Source organism: Muntiacus reevesi, chromosome 20 (genome assembly GCF_963930625.1).
Source record: "Muntiacus reevesi chromosome 20, mMunRee1.1, whole genome shotgun sequence".
NCBI lineage: Eukaryota > Metazoa > Chordata > Mammalia > Artiodactyla > Cervidae > Muntiacus > Muntiacus reevesi.
In genome coordinates, this window is record NC_089268.1 from 40,785,902 (window position 1) to 40,813,551 (window position 27,650).

The 27,650-nt window shown below is 39.9% G+C and overlaps 1 long non-coding RNA gene across 2 annotated transcripts in view; it reads left to right on the plus strand.

The window, feature by feature from the left end:
* Positions 1 to 17,587, plus strand: part of LOC136151455 (uncharacterized) — a 30,146-nt gene extending 12,559 nt beyond the window's left edge. Inside the window, exons 2-3 of one of the 2 annotated variants that reach the window (XR_010660049.1) lie at positions 12,626 to 12,703; positions 14,277 to 17,587. This is a non-coding gene — a long non-coding RNA (uncharacterized lncRNA). The remainder of the gene's footprint in view (positions 1 to 12,625; positions 12,704 to 14,276) is intronic. The other variant, XR_010660048.1, reaches the window with a different exon arrangement.
* The last annotated feature ends 10,063 nt before the right edge of the window (positions 17,588 to 27,650 follow it).

Consider the following 27,650-nt stretch of genomic DNA (forward strand, 5'->3'; position numbering starts at 1 on the left):
GCAGCCTGCCAGGTTTCTCTGTCCTTCACCATCTCCCAGAGTTTGCTCAAACTCATGTCCATTGAGTCAGTGAGCAGCAGAGATGGAGTGAAGTGGATGGATTTTAGATGTATTTTTGAGTTAAAACACAGAATGGCTGATAGTCTGACAGTGGAGGCTGAGGGAACGGGAGAAATTAGTCTTTATTTCTCATTGCTTTTGACATGCGTGGATGTGTGGATATTGGCATTTACAAGAGAAAGAGCAGAAGACAGTGAAAGAAGCAGCCCGGGCTAGGAGAAGAAGGGTTTGGTTTTGCACGTGTTACATTTAATGTGAACTTCAGATATCCAAATGGAGATGTCAGATCGGCGTTTGTGTACACAAGTTTGGGATCCAGGAAAATGGCCAGGCCTGGGGAAGTAAACCTGGGAGTCATCAGCGAATAGATATTTAGAGCCAAATGCCTGATTGATATTATTCTAGGGAGAGTGTGTGTTCTGGATATTTTTCATGGCCCTTTGCCTGGAATGGAGTGTATGATTGAGCCCATTAGTAAGAGAGTCTCACAACAGTTTCCCACTAGAAGCAATTTTTCTCTCCTGGATCAGATGTGCACGTCTGGGTTCTATAACACACTGAGGAAGAGGGAGAACTGGGTTGAGGGTGTGTGTGTCTTTTTTTTCCATCCCTTCTTCCAAGATTGTGTTCATTGAACAAGTTTTCCGTGAACGCCAGACGCAAATGAATCGAATTGCTTTCCTCTTCCCACTCTGAGCAAAGCCCTAGATGGCGATTATGGCAGGCAGATGAGAAAAAGAAGTGTAATTCTTCCCTGTAAAAAGCTTAACTACTCAGAGAGAAAGGAAGTTAGTGAAAGAGTAAAATAATCATAGGTAAGGCATTATATGGGTTCAGTGCAGGAAAGAGAAACTAGTTACTTTATTCAGAATAAAAGGATGGATGAAGTGAACTAGGTGCGTAAAAAATTGTGGAAGATTTCAGGAGTTCACTTTCAACGGGCCCCGGGACTGACTCCTTTAACATTAAAGAACTGACCACCAGCGTGCTAGGCACCAGTGCATCTGTTGAGTTCAAAACCTCGCCTTAACAACTGCTATTCAGGAATCAGTGACTTGGAATCTGGAAGTGGCCAGCACTGGGCAATTATGGAAATTGTCTGTTAACACTGAGAAAAACTGGATACTAGGATCTGGAACACTGAGTCCAGCCACGCCTCACCCCACCCCACACCCCCTACATACACACACACACACACACACACACACACACACACACACACAGAGCTTCCTTTCAACACCCAGGAGAATGGATGTGGAATATTGCTGAGAAAATATTTTGCATCCTCACAACCCTTTCTGTCATTTAAACCAGCCAAAAAGTAGGGGAATATGGTCCCCAGCTCACTCTAGCCTTTCAAACCTAGCACAAGTTCACCTGCTTGTCAGAACCTGTTTCCTGTCCTGAATCCTAGATGAAGCAGTCTGAGAAATGTGCTTTTCAGCCTTCTTGCCTCTGAGGTTCAGAGAGGTACCCTGGGAGTGGTTCTCCCCTGGGAGTGAGTTTCTTGCCTTCTCCACTGCCCTGGAGACATTTGGTAATGTTGGAGACTTTGTTGGTTGTCATAGCCGGAGGGTGAATGCTACTGGCATCTGGGTAGAAGCTAGGGATGTCATTAAACTCTGCAGTACACATGATGGCCCCTCATGACAAAGAATTATCTGGCTCCAAATATCAATGGTGCTGAGGTTACAGAAACTTTGTTATAGAAAGAGGATGAAATAGAAATTGACTAAACCTAACCATTGTGTCAAACAACGGTGATGGACCCAGATCAGTTATACAAATAATTAGTCTCAATGGGATTTTTATTTACTTATTTTTAATGAACATCAATTATCCAAGAGGTGGAGAGGGTCCAGAATTTTTCATGAATGACATGGGGAACAAATTGCATTCTGAAGATGGTGAAAGATTGAATCACTATATGCTGAGACAGTAAAGTAGGTGATAAGAGTCAGGAAGGGGAAATAACCTAAGGCTTGAAGTTAGGAAAGAAAAGTCATGTTTGCAAGCTGAAAGGAAGATCAGTCTGACTATAGCAGGAAACTGAAATTATGAAGTTTTGAAATAGGTGTTTAAACAGGTGGTATCAAATTGTGAAGAGCTTTGAACATCTGGCTGAGAAGTTTGGACTGTAGTGTGGTGGAGAGGAAAGTCTTAGGAACCAGGCAAAAGAATATTGCAGCCTGCCTCCACCTCCTATAGTGAGATCCTGGAAAGACTTCTTACCTTTCCCTAGCTAGAGATGCTATGATAGCCATCTGTGCTTTATGTAAGATCAGGATAGTACATGATCCTATTCCTCTTTTGACAATAAGGACTGTAGGAGACTTGTCTCTTCCCCAATTCAAGAAGAAACCAGACAGTTCTACAACCTTACGAGCCAATCTCTCAATGCAACCACAGTGCTGGGACATCTAGCCTCTTAGTCGACAGCCAGGCAAAATAGTAAATGGAATCACATTGTTTTTTCCATTTTAGAAGTATTTCAGTTTATTTAAATTGTTAAGTAGAATATGAAACCAAATTTGTAGCTATTACCAGAGAATGGACTTAACTGGGGTTTAAGGAAAAGTTTCTACAAAGGATCACAAGAGACTCACAGAAAAAGGAGTAAAGTCCTATTTTTAAACAAACAGATTTCATGTTTCAAACAGATTAGACAAAAATTGATATATACCCCACTTCCCCTTTTTTTTATATTTGGAAAGTACAGATTAAACAAAAGGTAGCTGTATCCTTTGTGTATACAATGCAGATTATAATTGTGCAAACAACAAAGCTGTCGGTCTATTACCCCAAAATTCCAGTGTTTGGGGCCAGGGGGTTAGGGGATTTCTATTACTTTACTAAACACACTGAGATCATCTGTATTTGTTTTTATCTCTCTCTCTTTTTCTTTTTTTTTTTTTTTGGTTATAGCCATCTTAGTGAGACTAAAGACTAAAGTGGTATTTTTTGTGTCTTTGTTTTGCATTTAATTGCATAATAACTAATGACTGTGAACATCTTTTCATGTGTCTGTTGGCCTTTTGTATATCTTATTTTGGAGAAATTCTATTCAATTACTTTGCTCAGTTTTTGAGTTATTTGTTGCCTTGTAAGAATTCTTTCTATATATTCTCAACACTAAACCCTTAAAAGATACATGATTTGCAAATATTTTCTCCCTTTTTGTGGGTTATCTTCTCAGTCTTTCAGTGGTGTCCTTTTGTGCACAAAAGGTTTTCATTTTAACTAAGTCCAGTATATCTATTTTTTTCTCTTGTTGCTTTTGCTTTTGGTGTCCATCTAAGAAAGCATTGCAAAATCCAAGGTCATGGAAATTTATCCCTCTCTTTCCTTTTAAGAGTTTCATAGTTTTAGCTCCTATATTTAGATCTTTGATCCATTTTGAGTCATACTGTCTTTTGAATTATCTTGCCTTCTGTAGAACTCTGTTCACAAGTTGCCCTACCAGCCTCCATGTCCCAACCTCCTCTAACAAGTGTTGCCTGCTCACTACCTTCCCACAACGGTCTATTTAGACCTTCTTTCTCTGGATAGTGCCCCATTCTCCAGATCTTTGTAAAAGTGCCAGCCACCAAAATCTTTCATCGTGCTCCCTTCAGGTTCCCTTCAAATTCTGTTCTTTGCTGTTGGTGGTGGAAAAGAACTGAAGTAACTGATGGTTTCTTAGAGTTCAGAAGAGCTGATCAGTGGAAGGCTTTGCCCTTTCCAAGATAGATCACAGTTTACTAGTGGACATTTTTAATATACTATTTTTAGAACAGTTTTTGGTCCACAGTAAAAGTGAGAGGAAGGTACAGAGATCTCTTATATCCTCCTTGCTCCCACACATGCATAACCTCCACCATTAGTAACATCCCACACTAGAGTGACACAGTTATTACAATTGATGAACCTACATTAGCACATAAAAACCACCCTAAGTCCATAGTTCATGTTAGGGTTCATGCTTGGTGGTGTATGGGTTTTGACAAATATGTTGACATGTATCCATAATTATGGGCTTCTCTGGTGGTGCAGTGATAAAGACGCCACCTGCAATGCAGAAGACATGGGTTCTATCCCTGTGGGCTATAGTCCATGGGGTCACAGAAGAGTTGGACACTAACTTAGCGACTAAACAACAACAGCAAATGCACCATTATTGTATCATGTGGAGTAGTTTGCTGCCCTAAAAATTCCCCATGCTCCACCTATTCCTCCCTGCCTCCTCACTGGCCCCTGGAACCTACTGATCTTTTTACTATCACCATTGTTTTGCCTTTTCGAGAAGGTCATGTACATGGAATCGTGTAGCCTCCTAAATGGGCTTTCAAAATCCAGTATTGCCTTATTTCAAGCACAAATCCACAAACTCTTTGAGGAAAGGGATTGTAATTTGTCTTCTCATATGTCCAGGAGGCATTTATTATCTATAGAACATGTCAATGAATTCCTAGTGATGACACATTTCAATATCTTAGCAATCACAAAATAGGCAATACCTTTGGAAAGAAGAAGGTTTATAATGATCTTCTAGTGGGAAGTTAGCAATGAGAAGAGTCTGGGATCACTTTTGAAAACTTAGGTGATATTCTTCTAACAAAGTCTTGGACCATCCACCAGTCTAAGACACGACGACACTTTTAGAGACAAGGGCACAAATAGCAATTGCCACTGCAAATGAGATAGTCATTGTGGCTTGTAAAATTTCTGCATGATTTCCTGTGATATCGCTCATTCACTCTTAGGCTATCAGGGTGGGTTCAGAACACAGGAATAAAGAACCACTTCTACCTTCATAGGAAAATGATTAATTCTTTCCAAGCACTTCAGAATGTCCTATTCCATGATGATAAGATACATATCCCATTCTTTCCCCTCAGAGAATCCCCTGCTTTCTGTAACATTTCTTCACAAAATTGTTTTGCCAGTTTTGTGAATACTCAGTATTAGGATCAATTTATGTTTTATCTTAGAGTTGTTTATTATTGGAATCTTGTAAGAACTGAACATGTCTTTGGTTAGTCAAAGATATTTTTCTTTGGTGATGTAAACACAACAAATTAGAAAAGCATTTAATGTTGAAATTATGGGAGATCAAATATTTAATGTTCAACAGTCACAAACAGCAGAGCAATTAATTTACCAGGAATTTTTACATGATAAGAGCCATGACTAAAAAAATACCTATCATTTCAAATGTTGGTCAACTCAAGCAACAAACTAATTATTGCAGGGGGTGTGTGTGTGTGCGTGACAGAGTATGTGTGTGTGCGTGTGTAAAATTGCCAACCATTTCCCCCCGAAGAACTGAACATTGCCAAAAAGCATTTGCAATATTGAAAAAAAAGAATTTTTTTTTTGCTTATACTTGAGAAAGCAACTTGTTCTATCTTCTCCTTAGTTGGCTTCTCTGTGTTTGTTCTGTTTATTTATTTTGGAGACTGTAACTGGTAGGAGGACAGGACCTATGTCATCCTAGTTCATCTCAAAGGGAAAGAGGATTGTTGGTGGCTTGGGAGGAAGGGTGGGACAAAGGGGGCGGCTTAGCAAATAATTAAGTAAGAAATAAAACCTCCTGCTTCCTGTAGGCAATAAAAGACCAAGAAAATATTGGAAAATTGAAAAGGATTATTCTCATTTGACATTTCATAGGTCCCACCATGAAATTTACATGAACAGATATTCTGTAGAGGCTTTGCCTGCCAGGGGAGTGAGACTTGGAGGAACAGGATGAGGGGATGGAAGTTGCAGTGAATCATTTAATTGCAGAAGCGATTGGCCTTCATCTGTTCCTCTGACTTGCTCTTCCTTTTGTGTGCATGCACGCACACACACACACACACACACACACACACACACACACTCTTTGTATTTTCCTTCTTTTTCCTCTTTCTCTCAGCTTCTTTTTCTTTTTTAAGTAATTAATTTATTTTAATTGGAGGATACTTACTTTACAATATTGTGGTGGTTTTGGCCATACATCGACATGAATCAGCCATGGGTGTACATGTATCCCACCATCCTGAACCCCTCCCCCCCCCACCCCATCCCTCTGGGTTGTCATCGAGCACTGGCTTTGAGTGCCCTGCTTCATGCATCGAACTTGCGCTGGTCATCTATTTTACATATGATAATAAACATGTTTCACTGCTGTTCTCGCAAATCATCCCACCCTTGCCTTCTCCCACATAGTCCAAAAGTCTGTTCTTTACATCTTTGTCTCTTTTGCTGTCTTGCATATAGGATCGTTGTTATTATCTTTCTAAATTCCAGATATATGTGTTAATATACTATATTGGTGTTTCTCTTTCTGACTTACTTCACTCTGTATAATAAGCTCCAGTTTCATCCACCTAATTAGAACTGACTCAAATGCGTTCTTTTTTATAGCTGAGTAATATTCCATTGTGCATGTATACCACAACTTCCTTATCCATTCATCTGCTGATGGACATCTAGATTGTTTTCATGGCCTAGTATTGTAAACAGTGCTGCAGTGAACGCTGGGGTACACGTGTCTCTTTCAGTTCTGGTTTCCTCGGTGTGTATGCCCAGCAGTGGGATTGCTGGGTTGTATGGCAGTTCTATTTCCAGTTTTTTAAGGAATCTCCACACTGTTCTCCATAGTGGCTGTACTAGTTTGCATTCCCACCAAGAGTATGAGAGGGTTCCTTTTTCTCCACACCCTCTCCAGCATTTATTGTTTGTAGACTTTTCGATGGTGGCCATTCAGACTGGTGTTAGATGGTACCTCATTGTGGTTTTGATTTGCATTTCTCTGATAATGAGGGATGCTGAGCATCTTTTCATGTGTTTATTAGCCATCTGTATGTCTTCTCTGGAGAAATGCCTGTTTAGTTCTTTGGCCTACTTCTTGATTGGGTTGTTCATTTTTCTGGTTTTGAGCTGCATGAGCTGTTTGTATATTTTGGAGATTAATTCTTTGTCAGTTTTTTCATTTGCCATTATTTTCTCCCATTCTAAAAGCTGTCCTCAGTCTGTTTCTTATGCATTGTCTCATTTCTTTGGAAAATATGTACTTGAAGCATGTGAATATTTTTGCATTTAAGAATCAAAATTGTATTTTTCCCTCAAAAATGTAAAGCAGATCAAATATTTTCTGTATCTTTCACCCTGGTCTCTCCTCACACCCTCCTCACCCCCTGTAGGTTGGTTGTTGGCTGCTTCTTTTACTTATAGCTTCCTTACACACTAGGTGAGTGATACTTAACAGAAAACTCTAACCCTGTGCAAGAAATACTAGTGGAGAAAATGTGTGAGAAAAATGTTACTTTGGAATACCTCTCTTTTCTGTTTAATTTGTTTATTCCATGCCTTATGCCAGAAATGAAGGATCACTCACAAAAATAGGAAAAATTTGGAAAGATACAGTAAATTAAAAGCAGATCAGAAGTTGGATAAAAGGAAAAATAAAGATGGAAACCAGGAACAGATCATGTTTTAAACTTGCTCAGATCGGCTCCTCTTTTCCTTTTAGCTGACGAGATGTATTCAAAGAGATTGTTTTAGCAAAGCCCCCCTTTGTCAGAGGTAGCGGAGAAGATTATCTTCCTTAGAGAAAAGATTGTCTGGATTTCTGTTTTCTATTTAGTTGCTGTATCAGTAAAGTGAATGAAGCAGTTACCTTTGCTGGGAGAAGGTTCATCAGACACAAAATGAAGAATTAGGGGGCATGAAGGAATGATGTGAGGCCAGAATCAGAAAAAAATAAAGAGCTTGCAGTCTTTGGACGTCTAGATAGAGTTTGCATGACACGTTATGTCCTAGGAGACTATTCAGCACGTGCATTCATTTAGTGATTTTTTTCCCCCATTTATCTAAATCAGGATTTCTCAACCTCAGCACTACAGGCATTTTGGCTGGATAATTCTTTGTTGTTTGGGAATGTCTTGTGCATTGTAGGGTGTTTAGCAGCATCCTTGGCCTCTGTGGACTAAATGCCATATCGCTCCTCAGGTGTGACGAGTAACAGTGTCTCTGAACATCGCTCAAAGTCCCTGACATGGCAAAATTACCCCTTATTGACTTAAATGTATTCAAACATTCATACCAGGCATCCTGTGAATTGGAGAGAGATGTGTTTTCTTCCTTCACGGAGCTTGAACTCTTTATTTGCAAAATGAAATGCATGAATGTGGACATTAAGTGAATGGAGGAAAGAAAGGATAAATTCAGTTGCTGTGAAGATCAATTGAGAAGACCCACAAAAAGTGTTTATGGTAAACCTTGGCACATTGCACATGGTCGATCAGTGCTTACCATTAAAAGTGTCCATTACTATTGCCATTGTTACTGTCAGCATTGATTTAAAGCATGATGTTTTTCAATGTTTTTTAATTGCTTTATCTCTCTTAATCATCACAACTTAGTGGGTCTTTGTTGGTGTTGCTCCTATTGTGTAGATGAGGAAACAGAGGCTCAGAGAAGAGATGTGTCTCATTGATAGCTAGTCAACAGTAGGCTCAAGACTCAAGTGGCTCTAGTGGTAAAGAACCTGCCTGCCAATGCAGGAGACATGAGATACAGATTCAATCCCTGAGTTAGGAAGATTCCCTAGAGAAGGGCATGGCAACCCACTCCAGTATTCTTGCCTAGAGAATCCCATGGATTCTGGGGGCTATAGTCAATAGGGTCTCAAAGAGTCGGACATGACTGTATTTTTGAGTTAGTAATAATTGAGTTACTAAACAGTAGGTTCAAGACTCAGTCTAGTCAAATCCAACTTTTTCATCTCCTACATATTGTCTGCTACAAAGAGAAGAACTGGCAAGACTAATGCCACAGAGTGAGACATCCACGCTGCGTATAATTGTGATCAGCTATGGACATCTGTCTTTTCTTTCCAAACACAGCTCCTCCTAGACCTCCATGTTATATTGTTAGCAAATGAAAATCAAAAGCCAGCTTGACACCCTTGTATTTTTTTCTAAAACTATCTAATATTCATCTAAGCCTGTGTTCAATTAAGTTGTCACTCAGTCGTGTCTGACTCTGTGACTCCATGGACTGCAGCATGCCAGGCCTCCCTGTCCATCACCAATTCCAGAGCCTGCTCAAACTCATGTTCATCGAGTTGGTGATGCCATCCAACCATCTCATCCTCTGTGGTCTCCTTATCCTCCTGCCTTCAATCTTTCCCAGCGTCAGGGTCTTTTCCAATGAGTCAGTTCTTCACATCAGGTGGCCAAAGTATTGGAGCTTCAGCTTCAGCTTCAGTCCTTCCAGTGAAGATTCAGGACTGATTTCCTTTAGGATTGACTGGTTTGATCTCCTTGCAGTCCAAGGGACATAGGAGAGTGAAAAAGCTGGCTTAAAGCTCAACTTTCAAAGCCTGTGTATCCAGTCCTAATCTCTGTTCAGAGTAGCTGCATTAGCAGAGGTATTACACCTTAAGAGTCATCTATCCTTTGGGTACACAGAGTAGGGGCAGCACAGAACCAAGGTTTCCTATCCTATGTCAGAAGCACACAGCGTTTCCCAAGAAAGCCTTTGGCACACTACAACTATGTCATGAATCATTTCTAAGATCAAGGCATTGCCATCTGTGCCGATGGTAGTTGTTACATGAGAGAGAGAGTTACTGGGCCTCACTGTTCACATGCCCATGTACCAGTTTGTTCCCATGGAATACAACTTCTGCAAAAACCAGTTGGTCATGTGAGACCCTTGACTGCCAATGCTGAGTCCTCAACATTGTGACTTACCAGGGCTGGCTGACAAAGAAGTGAAAGATGCTATTAGAAGGTTGAGGAATAGAAATCATGAAGTAAAGGACTCGTCATTGTTCCATGAAGATGTAACAAAAATTAGTTTTGTTCTGAATGTCAGATTTGGATTTGGGAAAATATTGACCTTTACCATCAGAGAATCAACAGAGTCATTTCCCCTGTACACTTAGTGGCTCCCCCCCCAACCCTCCCACTTTATTACCACCACTCCGCCTCTCTCCACCTACACATACAGACCAGGAAAACATTTACAGCTGGTGAGTATTTTAGCAGTGTGGTTTTAAAAGGTATTTTACATTTTTTCTAGAGATCATCTTTCTGACATGGATAATGCTACATGATGGAATGAAGACCTCCAAAGAGCTCTTCCTGTTCATAAACTGGCTGATAAAATGTCAGAGTGAGCCATTGTTCTGATTCCCAAGGAGTGAATCATGTTGTAAGGATAAAACTTCTCCTAGGAATGCACCAGGACCTCCTCCGCCTTAAAGAAAAACATATTTTTTTTCTGTTTAAAAATTATAATAAAGGAAGGACTAGGAAGGAAAATTAAAATTAAAGAGAAGCAAAGAAACAAAAAATAACACTAGACGCCTTTAATTTAGGAAACTTGGGAAATCTTCCTGGTTATTTAAAATTTGTTGGGTAATAGAACATTATACATTAATCACAAATACTGTGTCATCAGTTCAGTTCAATTCAGTCGCTCAGTCATGTCTAACTCTTTGTGACCTCATGAACTGCAGCACTCCAGGCCTCCCTGTCCATCACCAACTCCCAGAGTCCACCCAAACCCATGTCCATTGTGTCGGTAATGCCATCCAACCATCTCATCCTCTGTCGTTCCCTTCTCCTCCTGCCCTCAATCTTTCCCAGCATCAGGGTCTTTTCAAATGAGTCAGTTCTTCGTATCAGGTGGCCAAAGTATTGGAGTTTCAGCTTCAACATCAATTCCTCCGACGAACACCCAGGACTGATCTCCTTTACGATGGACTGGTTGGATCTCCTTGCAGTTCAATGGACTCTCAAGAGTCTTCTCCAACACCACAGTTCAAAAGCATCAAGTCTTTGGTGCTCAGCTTTCTTTGTAGTCCAACTCTCACATCCATACATGACTATTGGAAAAACCATAGTTTTGACTAGACAGACCTTTGTTGGCAAAGTAATCTCTGCTTTTTAGTATGCTGTCTAGGTTGGTCATAACTTTCCTTCCAAGGAGCAAGCGTCTTTTAATTTCATGGCTGCAGTCACCATCTTCAGTGATTTTGGAGCCCAGAAAAATAAAGCCAGCCACTGTTTCCACTGTTTCCCCATCTATTTGCCATGAAGTGATGGTACCGGATGCCATGATCTTATTTTTCTGAATGTTGAGCTTTAAGCCAACTTTTTCACTCCTCTTTCACTTTCATCAAGAGGTCTTTAGTTCTTCACTTTCTGCCATAATGGTGGTGTCATCTGCATATCTGAGGTTATTGATATTTCTTCTGGCAATAGTATATATCATATATACACATGGATTATGTCCATCAATCATTTACTTGATGCTTCTAAACACAATCCTAAATTTATATGCATCCCATTCAAGAACTTTTCAAAAAAACTATTGTTCCTGGGCTTGAACTGGTGGAAGGGGGAATGACAGGTCTGGGATTTACTTACTCTCTGTCACTGTGGAAAAGCTTGAGCATTTGCAACTGTATGTCAATAATTTTTTTTTTAATCTGCTAAATATGCTAGTATTTCCCTTTAAGGTAAATATTAATTTCTTTTCAATTAAAAAAAGACACTAGAAAAAATAGTTTCCATAAGTTATTTAGCTGGCTGAGTTTCAAATTTCTTGCCTGTAATATGTGTGTGGTGCTGATAGTTAACATTTATTGAATATTGGCCACATTCCAGACCCTCTGCTTTGTGCTTTACATTCATTATCTCAGTTAATACTTTCAACAATCCTTTAATGTATGTTTTAATATTATCCCCATTTTCCAGATGCAAAACTGAGACTTGAAGTTCAAATGAATTGTTAAAAATCCCACAACTAATGAATGTTCTAGTAGGAGTTCAAGACCAGGTACAACATAATCCAGAGTATTAACTCAACTATGTTCAATAAAGTTAAATAACCCTTCACATATCCAGCAGAGTAGAGTGTCTGTCGAAAATGGTAATAAACTGTGGCTGTGGATTTTAAAATAAAATCTGCCTTTAGGTATCTTTGCTTATGAAAGAGGTTCTCAACTTTGTTGTATGTTCAGATCACAAGGGCTATCTCAAAACAAAACAAAAGAAAACCTTTGCTCACATTTCCTCCCATACAAATGAAATCGATATCTTTGGGACCTAGGTATATGTTTTTTTTTAATTTTCAGAATCTTTGAGACCTAGGTATGTGTTTTATTTTGTATTTTTAAAGCTTCTGGAGTTCTGATTCCCAGTAAGATGGAGAAGCACATGCCACCCCATCTCTCCCACTGACTGCAATTATAAAACTTGAACAGATTGCATGGAGCAGCTATTTGAGGGTTCTGAAAAGTAAAAAGTAATAAGAAAAAAAGCAGGTGGATTGGGGAAGAATACCAGAATTCTCAGTCCCACTAAACTGTCAAGAGATAAAGCATAAGTTTATCTTTTCTTTCTTTCTTTTTTTCCACTTGAATTCAAGGTGTCCTGAAACCCAATGGCACAGACAGAAATATTTCCACAAGAAGCCTTTATTTCCAGCACAAGAAGAAAAATGGTCTCCCAATATATAGACAGAGTAGGAGAAATATTGTTTTTATAATATTCTCTTTTCTTTTTTCTATTCTCTTGATCCTTAGATCCCAGTGACCAGTAGGTACTTTGAACTTTAAAGGAGGGAGTCCTTCCTCTCAGGTGAGAACTGTGGTCCCAAGAAGGTAAGGGGAACTCTCCTACTTATTTTTCTCTCTCTGTCTTCTCACTTCTCTGCCCTGGTTATGGGTACATACTAAGAAGTATGTGACAGAGTAGACAAATAAAGCCTCAAAAGACATAAAGGGTGCCTCAAGAAACTAGCATGTATGGTGGAGATGGCAGAGAGGGAGAAGATCCAGGAAGCATCCCCATAAAAAAGTGTTTTTGTACCTCTAGTCCCATGAACCCTTCACATATAAATTGATCCTGTCCAGCACCTCACAGGTTGTGAGAGCTGATCTATGGGGTGGATTCTTACCCAGGTCCTAGAGTGGCCACTGGATGGTCCACATATAAGACTGATCTCAATAGCAGTTCAAGGCTTTGACTGTGGAAGAGACAAAATTCCTGAAGGCTCTCTGGAGCCAATCAGCTTATTTGACTGGTAAAATGAATACTTCAAAAATCTCCATAGATTTAAATAATACTCAGATCTCATAACCATCAGAGATGTCCAGGATAAAACTCTGAAGTACTCAGCATGTGAAGAGCCAGTAAAATCTTCACTTACATGGAAAAAGGCAACCAACAAATGTCAACACTGAGGTGTTACAGTTGTTAGAATAATTTGATAAAGACTCTAATAAAGCAGCTAGGACAAATATGCTCCAAGAAGTAAGAGTTAACCTGTTGAAGTGGCTGGAGGGATAGAATGATAGATTTTTCATTAAAAGTAAAAATTGTAAAGAAGAACCAAATACAAATTTGAGATCTAAAAAATAGAATAACCAAAACAAAAAACCTCATTAGATGAGCTCAATATTAGAATAAAATGACAAAGGAAAGAGCAGTAAAATGAAGATATAGCTATAGAATTTAACAATTGAGTAAAAAAAAAAATTATGCTATTAAGATGAAGATGATCCCCACCCTCTTCCCCAGAAAAGAAGGTGCAAAATCCTATCTACTACCTCATCTGTGTCTTGGAGATATTTATTCCACTTCTAGTTCAGCTGCAATCCTGCCTGGATATGTTATAATCTAAAGATTAAATTGCAAAAGTTAATAATTGCCAGCAAAACTGACAGATGTGTAAGTAGGTTGGCCAATAAAAAGAGAGAGAGAGGGAAAAGACTCAAACCACCACCAACATGCCTTATATAAAATAGCAGAAGGAGAAAGGAGGAAAAGAATTGGTTTCATATGCTAACAAGTGTTGTGAATTGAAGTGTCCCCTCTAAGAGACAGAGCCAAAGTGAAAACAATGCCCAGTTGTGGATATGACTGGTGATGGAAGTAAAGTCCAAAGGTGTAAGGAACAATACTGCATAGGAACCTGGAATGTTAGGTCCATGAATCAAGGTAAATTGGAAGTGGTCAAACAGGAGATGGCAAGAGTGAACATCGACATTTTAGGAATCAGTGAACTAAAATGGACTGGAAAGAATGAATTTAATACAGATGACCATTATATCTACTACTGTGGGCAAAATCCCTTAGAATAAATGGAGTGGCCCTCATAGTAAACAAAAGAGTCTGAAATGAGTACTTGGGTGCAATCTCAAAAATGACAGGATGATCTCTGTTCATTTTCAGGGCAAACCATTCAATATCACAGTAATCCAAGTCTATGCCTCAACCACTAATGCTGAAGAAGCTGAAGTTGAATGGTTCTATGATGACCTGCAAGACCTTCTAGAACTAACACACAAAACAGATGTCCTTTTCATCATAGGGGACTGGAATGCAAAAGTAGGAAGTCAAGAGATACCTGGAGTAACAGACAAGTTTGGCCTTGGAGTACAAAATGAAGCAGGTCAAAAGTTAATAGTGTTTTGCCAAGAGAACACACTGATCATAGCAAACACCTTCTTCCAACAACACAAGAGATGACTCTACACATGGACATCACCAGATGGTCAACACTGAAATCAGATTGAATATATTCTTTGTAGCCAAAGATGGAGAAGCTCTATCCTGTCAGCAAAAACAAGACCTGGAGCTGACTGTGGCTCAGATCATGAACTCCTTATTGCCAAATTCAGACTTAAATTGAAGGAAGTAGGGAAAACCACTAGACCATTCAGGTATGACCTAAATCACATCCCTTATGATTATACAGTGGAAGTGACAAACAGATTCAAGGGATCAGGTCTGATAGACAGAGTGCTTGAAGAACTATGGACAGAGGTTCATGACATTGTATAGGAGGCAGTGATCTAGATCATCCCCAAGAAAAAGGAATGCAAAAAGGCAAAATAGTTGTCTGAGGAGGTCTTACAAATAACTGAGACAAGAAGTGAAGCTAAAGACAAAGGAGAAAAGGAAAAAAATACCCATCTGAATGCAAAGTTCCAAAGAATAGCAAGGAGAAATAAGAAATTCTTTCTCAGTGATCAATGCAAAGAAATAGAGGAAAACAATAGAATGGGAAAGACTAGAGATCTCTTCAAGAAAATTAGACATACCAAGGGAACTTTTCATGCAAAGATGAGCACAATAAAGGACAGAAATGGTATGGATCTAACAGAAGCAGAAGATATTAAGAAGAGGTGGCAAGAATACACAGACCTATACAAAAAAGATCTTCATGACCCAGATAATCATGATGGTATGATCAGTCACCTAGAGCCAGACATCCTGGAATGTGCAGTCAAGTGGGCCTTAGGAAGCATCACTACGAACAAAGCTAGTGGAGGTGATGGAATTCCAGTTGAGATATTTCAAATCCTAAAAGATGATGCTATTAAAGTGCTACACTCAGTATGCCAGCAAATTTGGAAAACTCAGCAGTGGCCACAGGACTGGAAAAGGTCAATTTTCATTCTAACCCCAAGGAAAGGCAATGCCAAAGAATGTTCAAACTACCGTACATTTGCACTCATCTCACACACTAGCAAAGTAATGCTCAAAATTCTCCAAGCCAGGCTTCAACAGTATGTGAACCATGAACTTCCAGATGTTCAAGCTGGATTAGGAAAAGGCAGAGGAACCAGAGATCAGATTGCCAATATCTGCTAGATCATCGAAAAAGCAAGAGAGTTCCAGAAAAACATCTACTTCCGCTTTATTGATTATGCCAAAGCATTTGACTGTGTGGATCACAACAAACTGTAGAAAATTCTTCAAGAGATGGGAATATCAGACCACCTGACCTGCCTCTTGATAATCTGTATAAAGGTCAAGAAGCAACAGTTAGAACTGGACATGGAACAACAGACTGGTTCCAAATAGGAAAAGGAGTACATCAAGGCTGTATATTGTCACCCTGCTTATTTAACTTATTTGCAGAGTACATCATGCGAAATGCTGGGCTGGATGAAGCACAAGCTAGAATCAAGATTGCTGGGAGAAATATCAATAACCTCATATATGCAGATGACAACACCCTTATGGCAGAAAGCAAAGAGAAACTGAAGAGCCTCTTGATGAAAGTGAAAGAGGAGAGTGAAAAAACTGGCTTAAAATTCAACATTCAAAAAACAAAGCTCATGGCATCCGGTCCCATCACTTCATGGCAAATAGACTGGAAAACAATGGAAATAGTGACAGACTTTATTTTCTTGGGTTCCGAAATCATTGCAGATGGTGATTGCAGCCATGAAATTAAAAATCACTTGCTCCTTGAAAGAGAAGTTATGACTAACCTAGACAGCATATTAAAAAGCAGAGACATTACTTTGCCAACAAACGTCCATCTGGTTGGAGCTATGGTTTTTCCAGTAGTCATGTATGGATGTGAGAGTTAGACTATAAAGAAAGCTGAGCACCGAAGAACTGATGCTTTTGAACTGTGATGTTGGAGAAGACTCTTGAGAGTCCCTTGGACAGCAAGGAGATCCAACCAGTCCATCCTAAAGGAAATCAGTCCTGAATGTTCATTGGAAGGACTGATGTTGAAGCTGAAACTCCAATACTTTGGCCACCTGATGCAAAGAGCTGACTCTTTGGAAAAGACTCTGATGCTGGGAAAGATCGAAGGCAGGAGGAAAAGGGGGCAACAGAGGTTGAGATGGTTGGATGGCAACACCAACTGGATGGACATGAGTTTGAGCAAGTTCTGGGAGTTGGTAATGGACAGGGAAGCCTTGGGTGCTGCAGTCCATGGGGTCTCAAAGAGTCAGACATGACTGAGAAACTGAACTGACTGAAAAAAAAAATTGGAAAAGACAACAACAACAGAGAATTATGAAGTTATGTGGCCATACCAAAATACCTAATATTCATGTTATTGGAGTTCCAGAAAGAGGAGAAAGTAAAGTGCACAAAAAATATTTGAAGAGAGAGTTGCTGAAAATCCCTTGAATTTTGTGAAAGACATCAGCCTACAGATTCAAGAAACTCAGAGAACTCCAAATGGGGAAAGAAAGCCCATAAAGAAATCCATGCCATGACACATCTATAATCAAACTGCTAAGAACTAAAGACAAAGTATTAAAAACAGGGAAGGCAATGTTTCAATTGACCATGGGAGTCTCATAAGAAATCACAGAAGTAGAAGAAAGTGGCATGACATTTTAAAAATGTCATTAATTTTTTATCAAAAACCATGGATATCAGAAGGAAGCATGTCATGATATTTTTTAAATGCCAAAAGGAAAGGACTATCGATTCAGAATTGTATATTCAGCCAAAATAATCTTGAGGAATGAAAGGAAGCAAAAGGTAGTTTCTGAGGGAAAACTATGAAAATTCTTAACCAGCAGCTCTGTACCCTCAAATCACAAACGAAAACCCCACAGAAGACAAAAACCAAACAAACCCAAGACTCTTAAAAGAAAGCTCAGACAGATATTTGTAAAATTTCAGAGGGAAGTTTATAATACTAAAAATGAAGGAAGAGCCATAGAAATGATAGGTATAGAGGGAAATGTAGACTACACTTATTTTGTTCTTTAAAATATGTGGGATGATTGAGAGCAGAAATTATTATTACGTCTGATTGGGTTTCAAAATATGTAGATATACTGTATAAGACAACTACAATATGAATAGCAGGAAGCACAGGAATCTATTAATACATATTGATAAAATTTCTACATTCCACTTGAAGTGATAAAATATTGAGCCTAAGTAGACTATAAAACTTAAGTATGCTTATTATAATCTCTAGAGAAACCACTGAAAAATAAAAACAAGAACAAAATAACAAGCAAAAAAACTGAGCAAAGAGATATATCCAAAAACACAATAGAAGAGTTTAAGTGGAATACTGAAAAAACATTCAAATAACCCCAAAGAACACAGGGATGGGGAAAGAGAGGGATGAAAAGAGAATAAAGCAGAAAACAAATAATAAACTGTAGACTTAAATCTAAACACAGAAATAGTTATATTAAATAGAAATACTCTTAGCACCCCAATTAAAAGACCGAGATTTTAGATTAAAGGAAAGTCCACGACCCATCTATATATACTGTCTACAAAAGATTCACTTTGAATACAAGTAAAAGGTAAAAAAAAGTAAAGGATGGCAAAGTCATGCAAACTTTCATCAAAAGAAAACTGTGTAGCTGTATCAATAATCAGAGTAGAGTCGGAGAAAAGAAAACTGTTAAGGATAAAATGGAACTTTACATAATGATAGAACAATTGATTCACCAAGAAGACAGAAGAGTCCTAAATGTGAATACATCTTACAGCAGTTTTCAGAACACATGAAGCAAAACCTGGCAGAACTGAAAGGAGAAATAGACACATCCACAGTCATAGTTGGAGACTTCAACATATCTCTAGGTAATTGATAAAATAAGTAGACAAACAAACAAACAAACAAAAAAACCCAGCAAGGGAAGCTGGTGAAAATTGAACTGAATAACATAAAAGTTGAGTAATGAAAGAAGAAAGGCCTTTGAACTATTGCAAACAAATATCACCTACTTCCCGGTTTGTTTTGTACACATATGTCCGTTATAAAAGTGAAAATCCATATAGTGCTTTCACTGGAGAACCTTCTACACAAACCCTGTCTAAAAGAATTTCCATTCATTCCCCTAAAATATGATTGACCTTAGGCAGGACCTTTCTCCCTTCTGGGCCCTCTTTTATTCTCTGCAAAATGAGGGGGTGGGGGCTGCCCCCACTCACCCTAAACTCTTCCCGCAGGATCAGACTTTATCCAGGTTTTCTTCCAGCTCTGTGATTTTCCCTATGCTTTTATTTCCAGTGACTTTTTTTCCCCCTAGGCTGGTGTTTTCAAATTGTTCTGTACTGATAGAGCCAAAATATCTTTCCATCTTTCTATTGTTTAATTTGCAAGGAAAGTATTAAAGATAAGACAGGGTAGGGAACTGAGTCATTGTCACTCAGCCCAAAGGCTGCGGTCTGGAAATCTCCCCTCAGACAGAAACGTTTTGAAACAAAGGTGGAAACCAATATGGAAAAAACAAAAGTAGAACAAGTTCCAACCAAACATATTGCTTTATTTTCTGCTGAAATCTTTTTTCCCCTGTCGTGGAGAAACAGCTTAGGTAGTATTTAACCAAATATTACTTACGTGTGATGAGAAACATGGTTCTCTTACATTTAGGGAGTTGCATGTTACAAACAAAACCTGACAAACTGTTCCAAGTTTGATAATAGGAGGAGAAATGGAATAAATTCAAAGGTAAACCACGTTTTTCTCAGCTTCCTGATGGGTTTTGTCCAAATAGCTTGAAAAATTGCAAAATATTATTTAGGTAATTTTCAGGCATTCTGCTATTGTTTGCATTGGAGCAAAGCTTATTGAGCACTGTATTGTTCTATTTCTAGGCCCTTTGGAAGGCAAAGAGATATAAAAGAGTTGGTCTCTGTTTTCTAGTTATTGTGAGAGCTTCTTCCTGGACTGCAAATTCCAGGAGGGCAGACAGCGCATCTGCTTTGTTTATCACTGTGTAACCGGTTCCTAGCACAGTCCTGCAAATGGGGTGCTCCAGACTACTTACTTGGTGATCCAAGAACTTGATTACAGAGTTAATCTTGTTTAACTCCTTAATGAGAGAATGCATCCCTGTATAAAAATGGCTGGTAGTTCAGATGGTAAAGAATCTGCCTGCAATGCAAGAGACCTGGTTTCAGTCCCTGGGTTGGGAAGATCCCCTGCAGAAGGGAATGGCAACCCACTCCAGTATTGTTGCCTGGAGAATCCCATGGAGAGAGGAGCCTGGCGGGTTACAATCCGTGGCGTCGCAGAGTCAGACATAACTGAGCGACTAACACTTTTATCGCATGTATATACATACCCAAATATGTAAAGTATAGCAAACAGATTCACGCACGCAGTTTATCTGCTATATGTACATATGTAACAAACAACAAACAGACTTTTTAGTTTGTTTTTACCCATGTGCAAGTAAAAGTGTTAGTCACTCAGTCATATCTGACTCTTTGTGACCACTAGGGTTCTCCGTCCATGGAATTCTCCAGGCAAGAATACTGGAGTGGGTAGCCATTACCTTCTCCAGGGCATCTTTGCAACCCAGGGATTGAACCCAGGTCTCCTGTATTGTAGGCGGATTCTTTATCATCTGAGCTGCCAAAGAAGCCCTGTTTTTACCCATAGAGAGCCCCGCCCTCCCCCAGAACAACAAGATTGATGAAATTTGTCAGTTTCATGGCTGTTTTTCTGAGACTCTAATAGTACAATGCTTCTAAAAACCAATCACAGAGATTTTGCTTAACTGCAGATTCTGATTCAGTAAGTCTGGGGGCAAGGTCTGAGATGTACATTTCTTACAAACTTCCACTGACTGTGGTCCCTGGAACACTCCTTGAGTGTGGAGACATAGCATGCACTGCCAAGCAAAAGTGGTATTCAGGTCCAGGCAGAGAATTTATAAGGACTGCATCATGTGACCAGGACAGGGCTATAAACACAGAATTTTTAAATCTGGAAATAGCTGTAGAGATTATGTTGGAGGCATGGTGTGGATCCTTAGGATATGAAGAGGTTGAAAATGACCTTCCTGTAAATCCATGGCTGATTCATGTCAATGTATGACAAAAACCACTACAATATTGTAAAGTAATTAACCCCCAACTAATAAAAATAAATGGAAAAAAAAAGAAAGAAAGAAAGAAAATGACCTTCCTGAAGCCCTCCAGCCAGTTGTGGTTTGTTCCCACTGGGTCTGGGTCTTGGAACTTCTGATTTTAAACCTCCTGTTCTCTCCACAAGTTAAGGTGTCTACTTTGATTAACAAATTTAAAGAGCAGTCACTCTATCTAAGGGAGGAAGAGTATGTCCTGCAGAGACCAGGGATGTGGTCTAAGCTTACAGCCTTAGTGTAAATGAATCTTGGGTCTCGGGTAACATAGCTGAGCTACTTTCTTTCTCTGAGTCACTGCCCAGGTGGCCTATATCTGGTTCCTGCAACAGTGAGAAGGAAGTGCAATTGGGGGTCCAGATGAGGTACAGCGCTCAGAGCATCCCACAAAATAACCTTTGCAGCCTGAATCAGGATATATGCCTCACACCAGGAGCCTGCCTATGAGTGTTTTGGGACAGGCTAGCTCACGTCTAGGTGGCTAGGTCCTGAGACTGAATTTCTAGGGTCATCTGGACAGTCTGACTTCCCTATCTCTGACTTGGGAAATGATTGATTGCCTGCTCTGATTTCACAACACTGATGATGGCTACTTCCAAAATAACACCTTAAAAACTGTTCTTACCTGGTTTTGTCTTCATCAGACTGGCCCACGTGGATGAGAATAAATGTAGGAGAGAGCATGGTCATTGAGAATGTAAATAAAATCCACAGTTTCTAAGTTACTTGGAAGTCACCAGACTTTTTCTTGAAGCATTCCTCTGGAGACTGTTTTCGAGGGAAAAGCCTCATACTGACTGAATCTCAGGACACTCCCAAAATCTTAAATCTGTTTGCAACATACCCATTACAGTCAGATGATGAGCTATGTGTGTCAGCTTGTCAGGGGGGTGGGCGTGTGGAGAAGATGCACAGGCAGAAAGCATCAATAGCAGTTCGTGCTTTGAGCTTAAGGAAGCTGCTGGTCTTCTGGCATCACTGCTAAATTTTGGAGGGTCTTAGAAGTCTCTAAGTCCATAGCGTCCTCTATAGTGAGAATCCCAGGATTTCTCCTCAGTGAACGAAAATCTAATAATAAATTTGTATCAACACATTTAAGCCACCTCTTTCTGAGAAGCCGAGTCCTTTTCTGGGGACTTTCTTTTCGCAAACTCTCCCCTTCCTCCCACGCTCCACTACCTTTAACTTTTCGATGGAAAGAGACGAAGCAAAGCCAGCAAGACAAGCATGAATCTTCAGGGTGCAACGGAAAGCACATGGGGAGCAGATACACACGCGTCTGAGTTGTGACTCTATCGGTAATTGGCTCTGTGACCTTTAGCAAGTTGCTTAATTTCTCTTATGTTTCCATCTCTGGTTATGAAATAAGTTGAACTAGATTTCAAAATATTTGTTTAGCCCTTAATATCTAGGCTTCTACAGCTTAGTTTCTTTCTAGGAGACAGATTCAGGTTTGATCCCTGGGTCAGGAAGATCCCCTGGAGGAGGGCATGGAAATCCACTCCCGTATTCTTGCCTGGAGAATCCCATGGACAGAGGAGCCTGGATGGCTGTAGTCCATAGGGTTGCAAAGAGTCAGACACGACTGAAGCAACTTAGTAGCTTTGGCAGAGCTCATAAACCCATCCCCTGGATTCTAACTTATTGAGACAAAAACTTGTTCATGAGACTTGTGTCCTATTGAGTTTGACATTGGAATTCACTTAAAAAATAAAGATTATCTTGACTAAAACACATATTAAATCCCTACCAGAGTCAAGGGGAGATCATCACTCGGTACATTATTAATTTTAAACTAATCAACTTGGCAGTTGGTGGTTGAGAGCCCATTTCCTTGTCATTTTCCATTCTCCAAAGCGTTCTTTCCTTGTCCTTAGGTTCATCTGACAGCACTCTGACACTCTCAGGTGAATGTAGTCAGTACCCACCCCTCCCATCCCTACCCAGTGGGGGAGACTCTAACACAGAAACACAACGCCCTATCAGTTGACAACAAAACATTGAGTCTCACAGGAAGTAGATCTTGCTTTGTTTTAATAAAAACAGTCTTAGAGCACATACACACGCACCAACCACACATGGAAAAAATGTGTCATTTGTACCTTTGCCTGGAGGAAAATGTTGATATTGTACCATGATTAATAGAAATGAAATCAACGTTAAATCTCTAAATGACTTTTCTCTACACGTGGAAAGGGTCCACAGTTTCATACTCAGAGGAGAAAGGCAGAAAGAAACCTGATCTAAAGTGACTTGGCATTTTGGTTCACCGAGAACCGGAGTGCGGAGAGTCAGATCTTGGGGAATAGGAGGGAGACATCTGAACTGCCTGAAAGCGATTACAAGAGAGATAATGGACAATTACATCAGAACTAACTCAAACCTGCCACGAGGCTCAGTCGCTCTTCATTAATAATGGGGATGCTGGCAAAAAATGAAATAGATGAGAGAGAGGCCTTGACTAAGCACACACACTTCAACACATGCTCTGCCAAGCAAGTTTGCATGTGGCATGTTGTAACTTTACTACTCAGAATCATAAAAGAGCTGGGCAGGATTCCCAGAACATTGCTAACTTTTCTTTCTTCTGCGGTCCACATATTATAATTGTATGATTTTTTTCCAAAGCCATTTTCAACTCTAGAAATGGAGAGAATATGCGGTGCACATGCTACCCAAGTTTAGACGGAGTTGTGCCCTGACAGGTTCTGCCCAGCATTTAGCTCCTAAGGGAACTGCGGTGGTATACAGTCAGAGAGGAAGCAGAGCTAGCACAGCAACTAGGTTCAAGTCCCTTCACGAGGGTTTGATCAGCCCAAGGCTTCGTCAGCCCGGCCCCCTCCTTCTTGGCAAGTGATCTCAGCAGCAGGTAATTACGGTATCAGCCAACTCAGCTTCCTTTCTCTTCACCCCAAAGTTCTGGGGATCCTCATTTATTCTCAGCTCCTTTCATCCATCTTAGAGACAGGAAGCATCCTTGGGACTTCCCCGGTGGTCCAGTGGTTAAGAACCTGTCTTGCAATATGGGGGTGCAGGTTCCATCCCTGGTGGGGGATGCGGAGCAACTGAGTCCACGAGCTGCAACTGCTAGCCTGCCCACTCTGGAGTCCCTTCGCCACAACTAGAGAGCCCGTGCGTTGCAATGAAAACTCCTGCATGACACAAGGAAGACTCTGTGTGCCGCAACTAAGATGCCAGGCAGCCAAATCAGTAAATAAATATTTTTTTTTAAAAAAGCACCCTTTGTCTACTCAAAACCACACCCACCATTTTTGCCCTGAATCTCATCTCCTCCTTCTTGATTCCCCAATCTGACCATACATATCTTGTGTGGGTTCATAAACAGAATTATGGATCTCCTTCCATGACTTTCTCCTCTTCACATTCTGGCCCACAAGTACCCCTTCACTCAGCTTTTCAGATCAGGAAAAATGGCTTATTATCTGAGTTTTAGCAGCTGGCACCTCAGAACTCCCCTTCCATCTCTGTGCTTGAGATAGTTCGGAGATCAGAGTCATGGAAAAGGGAAAAAAAGAAAGAAACCCGGGAAATTCATTCCCTTGCAGATGATTTCTTCAGCTTTCAACCTTATCCCATGATCTGCTTGTATGGACCTAATTTTCAGAGTCCTTTTAGCATCTTCTAGCAAACTTTCATCTTTGAGGCAGGTCATTTTTCTTATTTTCTCTCTCCTGTGGGTCTCTGTCTCTGCTTGTGACTTTTGAGCAAGTCCTCCTCTATAAAACTTCCCTCTCTCCACCCTGCCTCTATACCAAAATTCCATCCTGCTCTCTTCTTTTTCTTTTCTCCAAGCTTCTGAAACTGTTCTTTCCCACATGAACTTAGACTCCTTTTCTGGCAGAGCAGGGCAAGCCCACCACAGCCTACCTCTCTGGCAGATTGCAACTAAAAACTCTAGACAGAGCACAAAAAGTAATTATCTGAGAACTCTGGGAACCAAACCTAAGCAGGCAGGGGTTGGAGAAAGGAGTTGAAACTTGAGGTGACCTGCAAGTGAATTAATTTCTCAAGTCTTTTTTACCCTGGCTTTGCCCTGAGAATGACCCCCAGCACAGAACTGGAAAGGGGTCAGTGTTGCAGGTGCCTAAAACTAAACTGCTATTCCAGCTTTTTGGACTGAGACTTGGAAAAGGGGGTTTTATGGGCAAAAGAGTGTGGAGAAGAGAGAACTACACAAGGGGATCCATAATTCTGTTTTTGAACCTACACAAGTGTATGTGTGGATCAGACCCAAACCAACATAGCCAAGGCTTTGTGAACTGAACTGATATGTAAACCACAGCCCAACTCTCATTAATCCCTAAGTGGCACACACAAGGGACATACTCAAAGCAGCATACTAAAGGCTTTAAAAGCTGAACTGAGATAAGAACCACCGCCCACAAGAGGCAAAACAGAACTTTCAATCTGAATTGAACGAGGTTGATTACCTGATGAATCAAACGAATTTTAAAAATCAACACTTTCCAGAGAATGAAAACAAGAACCTACATGACATAATACTAATGGTGGTCACTGACAATGCAAAGTTACTCAGACACACCCAGAACCAGAAAAATGTGATCAACCTGCAGTGGAAGAGAGAAGCAACATAGGTCAACACTGAGATGATCCAGATGTTAAAACTTTCAGATAGAAAATTTAAAGCAGCTTTTGTAACTGTGATCCATAAAATAAAAGTCCTTGCAATGAACAGAAAGTATTTCTTAGCAGAGAAAGAAACTATAAATGGGAAGTAGTTAGATTAGAAAGTATAGAATTGAAAAAGAAAATATCTGAAATTTTAAAAATGTATTGAATGGGCTCAACAGCAGAATAGAGATGACAGGGGAAAACAAGAGTCAGTGAACTTGAACAGAGATCAATAAAAATTATCTGATTAGAAGAACAGAGAGAAACAATAAAATGAAAAGAGAGTCTTGGGGACCTATAGAACCATATTGAAAAGTCTAACATATATGTCATGGAAATTTCAGAAAGGGACAGAAAGAAAATATGAGCTGAAAACTTCCAAAATTGGAGAGAGACATAAACATAGAAATTAAAGTAGATCAGCGAACTCCAAGTATGTTAAACTCAAAATCAACTGCACTCGACACATCATAGTCAAACTACTGAAAACCAAGGATTAAAAAAAAAAATCTTGAAAGCTGTTAGGGAAAAAATGACACATTGCACATAGGAGCAAAGTGATTTGAAGGATTGTGAGCATCCCAGAAACCATGGAGGTCATAAGAAAGTGGATCAACGTCTCAAAAGTGCTGAAGGACCAAGAATGAGGTGGTGCTCACATCTGAGAGAGTCTGGAGTGCTTGCTGATGACTCAATATGGGTTCAGGTTCAGGAAATGGGGAAGAAATCTAGAGATTAGTACTGGGGTGGGGCTCAGACACAAGGCAGTCAAGGCTTGATTAGCAACTGAATATCAGATTCACACACACACACACACACACACACACACACACGTGTGCACACCCAAGTGCATGGGGACACCCAGGGGCCAAGAGATCATCCAGTAAGCTGGGGTAGAGGTCAGATAGTCACAGCTTCAGGAGAGGAGGGCTCTAGGGGCTGGGACACCTGGCTGGACACTAACTCTTTTTTTGTATGTGTCTAAAACATCACACCTTTGTTCACACCATTGCCTCTGCTTTGGTCTCCTGCTTTCTCAACTCAGTATGACTAATTTTCTGCCTATCCTCAGTGGTCTAGTTCACATGCAATCTTACTCATTCTGCAGAATATTTACTGGGTACCAGCAAGTGAACGTCTCCATCAAGACTTCCCAGATCTTCCCACCGAGAGCAGTTTCCCCCTCCTCTGAATTTTCATATCAAATCATTGTACTCATTTTAGATTTAGCCACAAGCATGTTTATTATTGATACTAGAGGACAAAGGCTGTTAGTTGTTACTCACCTTCGTGTTACCACCAGGGTCAATCATGGTGACTTAAATGTACTTATTAATACTTTTAATGAACTATCTGACAGATTACCATTTTCTCCTCCCAAACCAATTAAAATGCTACCAGTCATTAACAGTAATATGACTTGTCTTAATTTTTTTAAATTGCTAGATAAAGCAAGTCTTTAATTAGCAAATGATACAAAAGTTAGAAGACAAAAAGAACACTGATATTTCTTAGAATTATTTTTCACAATTCTTTGGTATTTACCCATCCTCAGAAGAATCACAGCATGTAGATAGGACAGGAAGAGAAACCTAAAACCAAAAGACCAAACTGATTTTACAAAGTAGAATACTCAGAGATTAAGAGGCTGTTCTAATCCCACACTCATTGAACCAGACTAGAATATAGTTATTTTTCAGCTCTCCTTCTGGGTTCCTGTTTCCTCCAATTCAATGCTGCAAGTGTAGCATTGCTGAAAGAATACAAGGCCAGAGATTGGTTGATTAACATCCTTGAAGCGGCCGTTCTCCTCCCGCAAGATTAAGGCGCTCTTGGGAAGGTTATCCTAATGTTCGACTCGCCCTTCCTGAGTGCCTGAGGCTGGATACAGCAACCACTTCTGCCTCACCAGCTACTCACTGTTTATAACCCCTTCACTTGAAGTACCAGAGTTCAGAGGGAATCAGTTATGAACCAGGAGGGAAAGCATGGTTGGAAAGAAAAGCTCAGCATCTCACACTCTCATCAATTCTTTAAAAAACTGAGTTAAGGGTGCTGCCAAGCCCTTATTGCCTTTGGTGCCTCAGTGTTTCTACTTGTGAAAGGACGATGAAGATGCAAAGAACTCTGGAAACAAAAATGGAATGCATATCAACCGGCCACTAGGTAAAACAGATTTCAGATATGAACAGAAAAAAGCTGGGGAAGTATGAAGAGTTTTAAGGATAAAAAAAAAAAAAAAAACTAAAAAGATAATCCTTTTAAGAAGATGATTTTTTTTCTTAGTCAT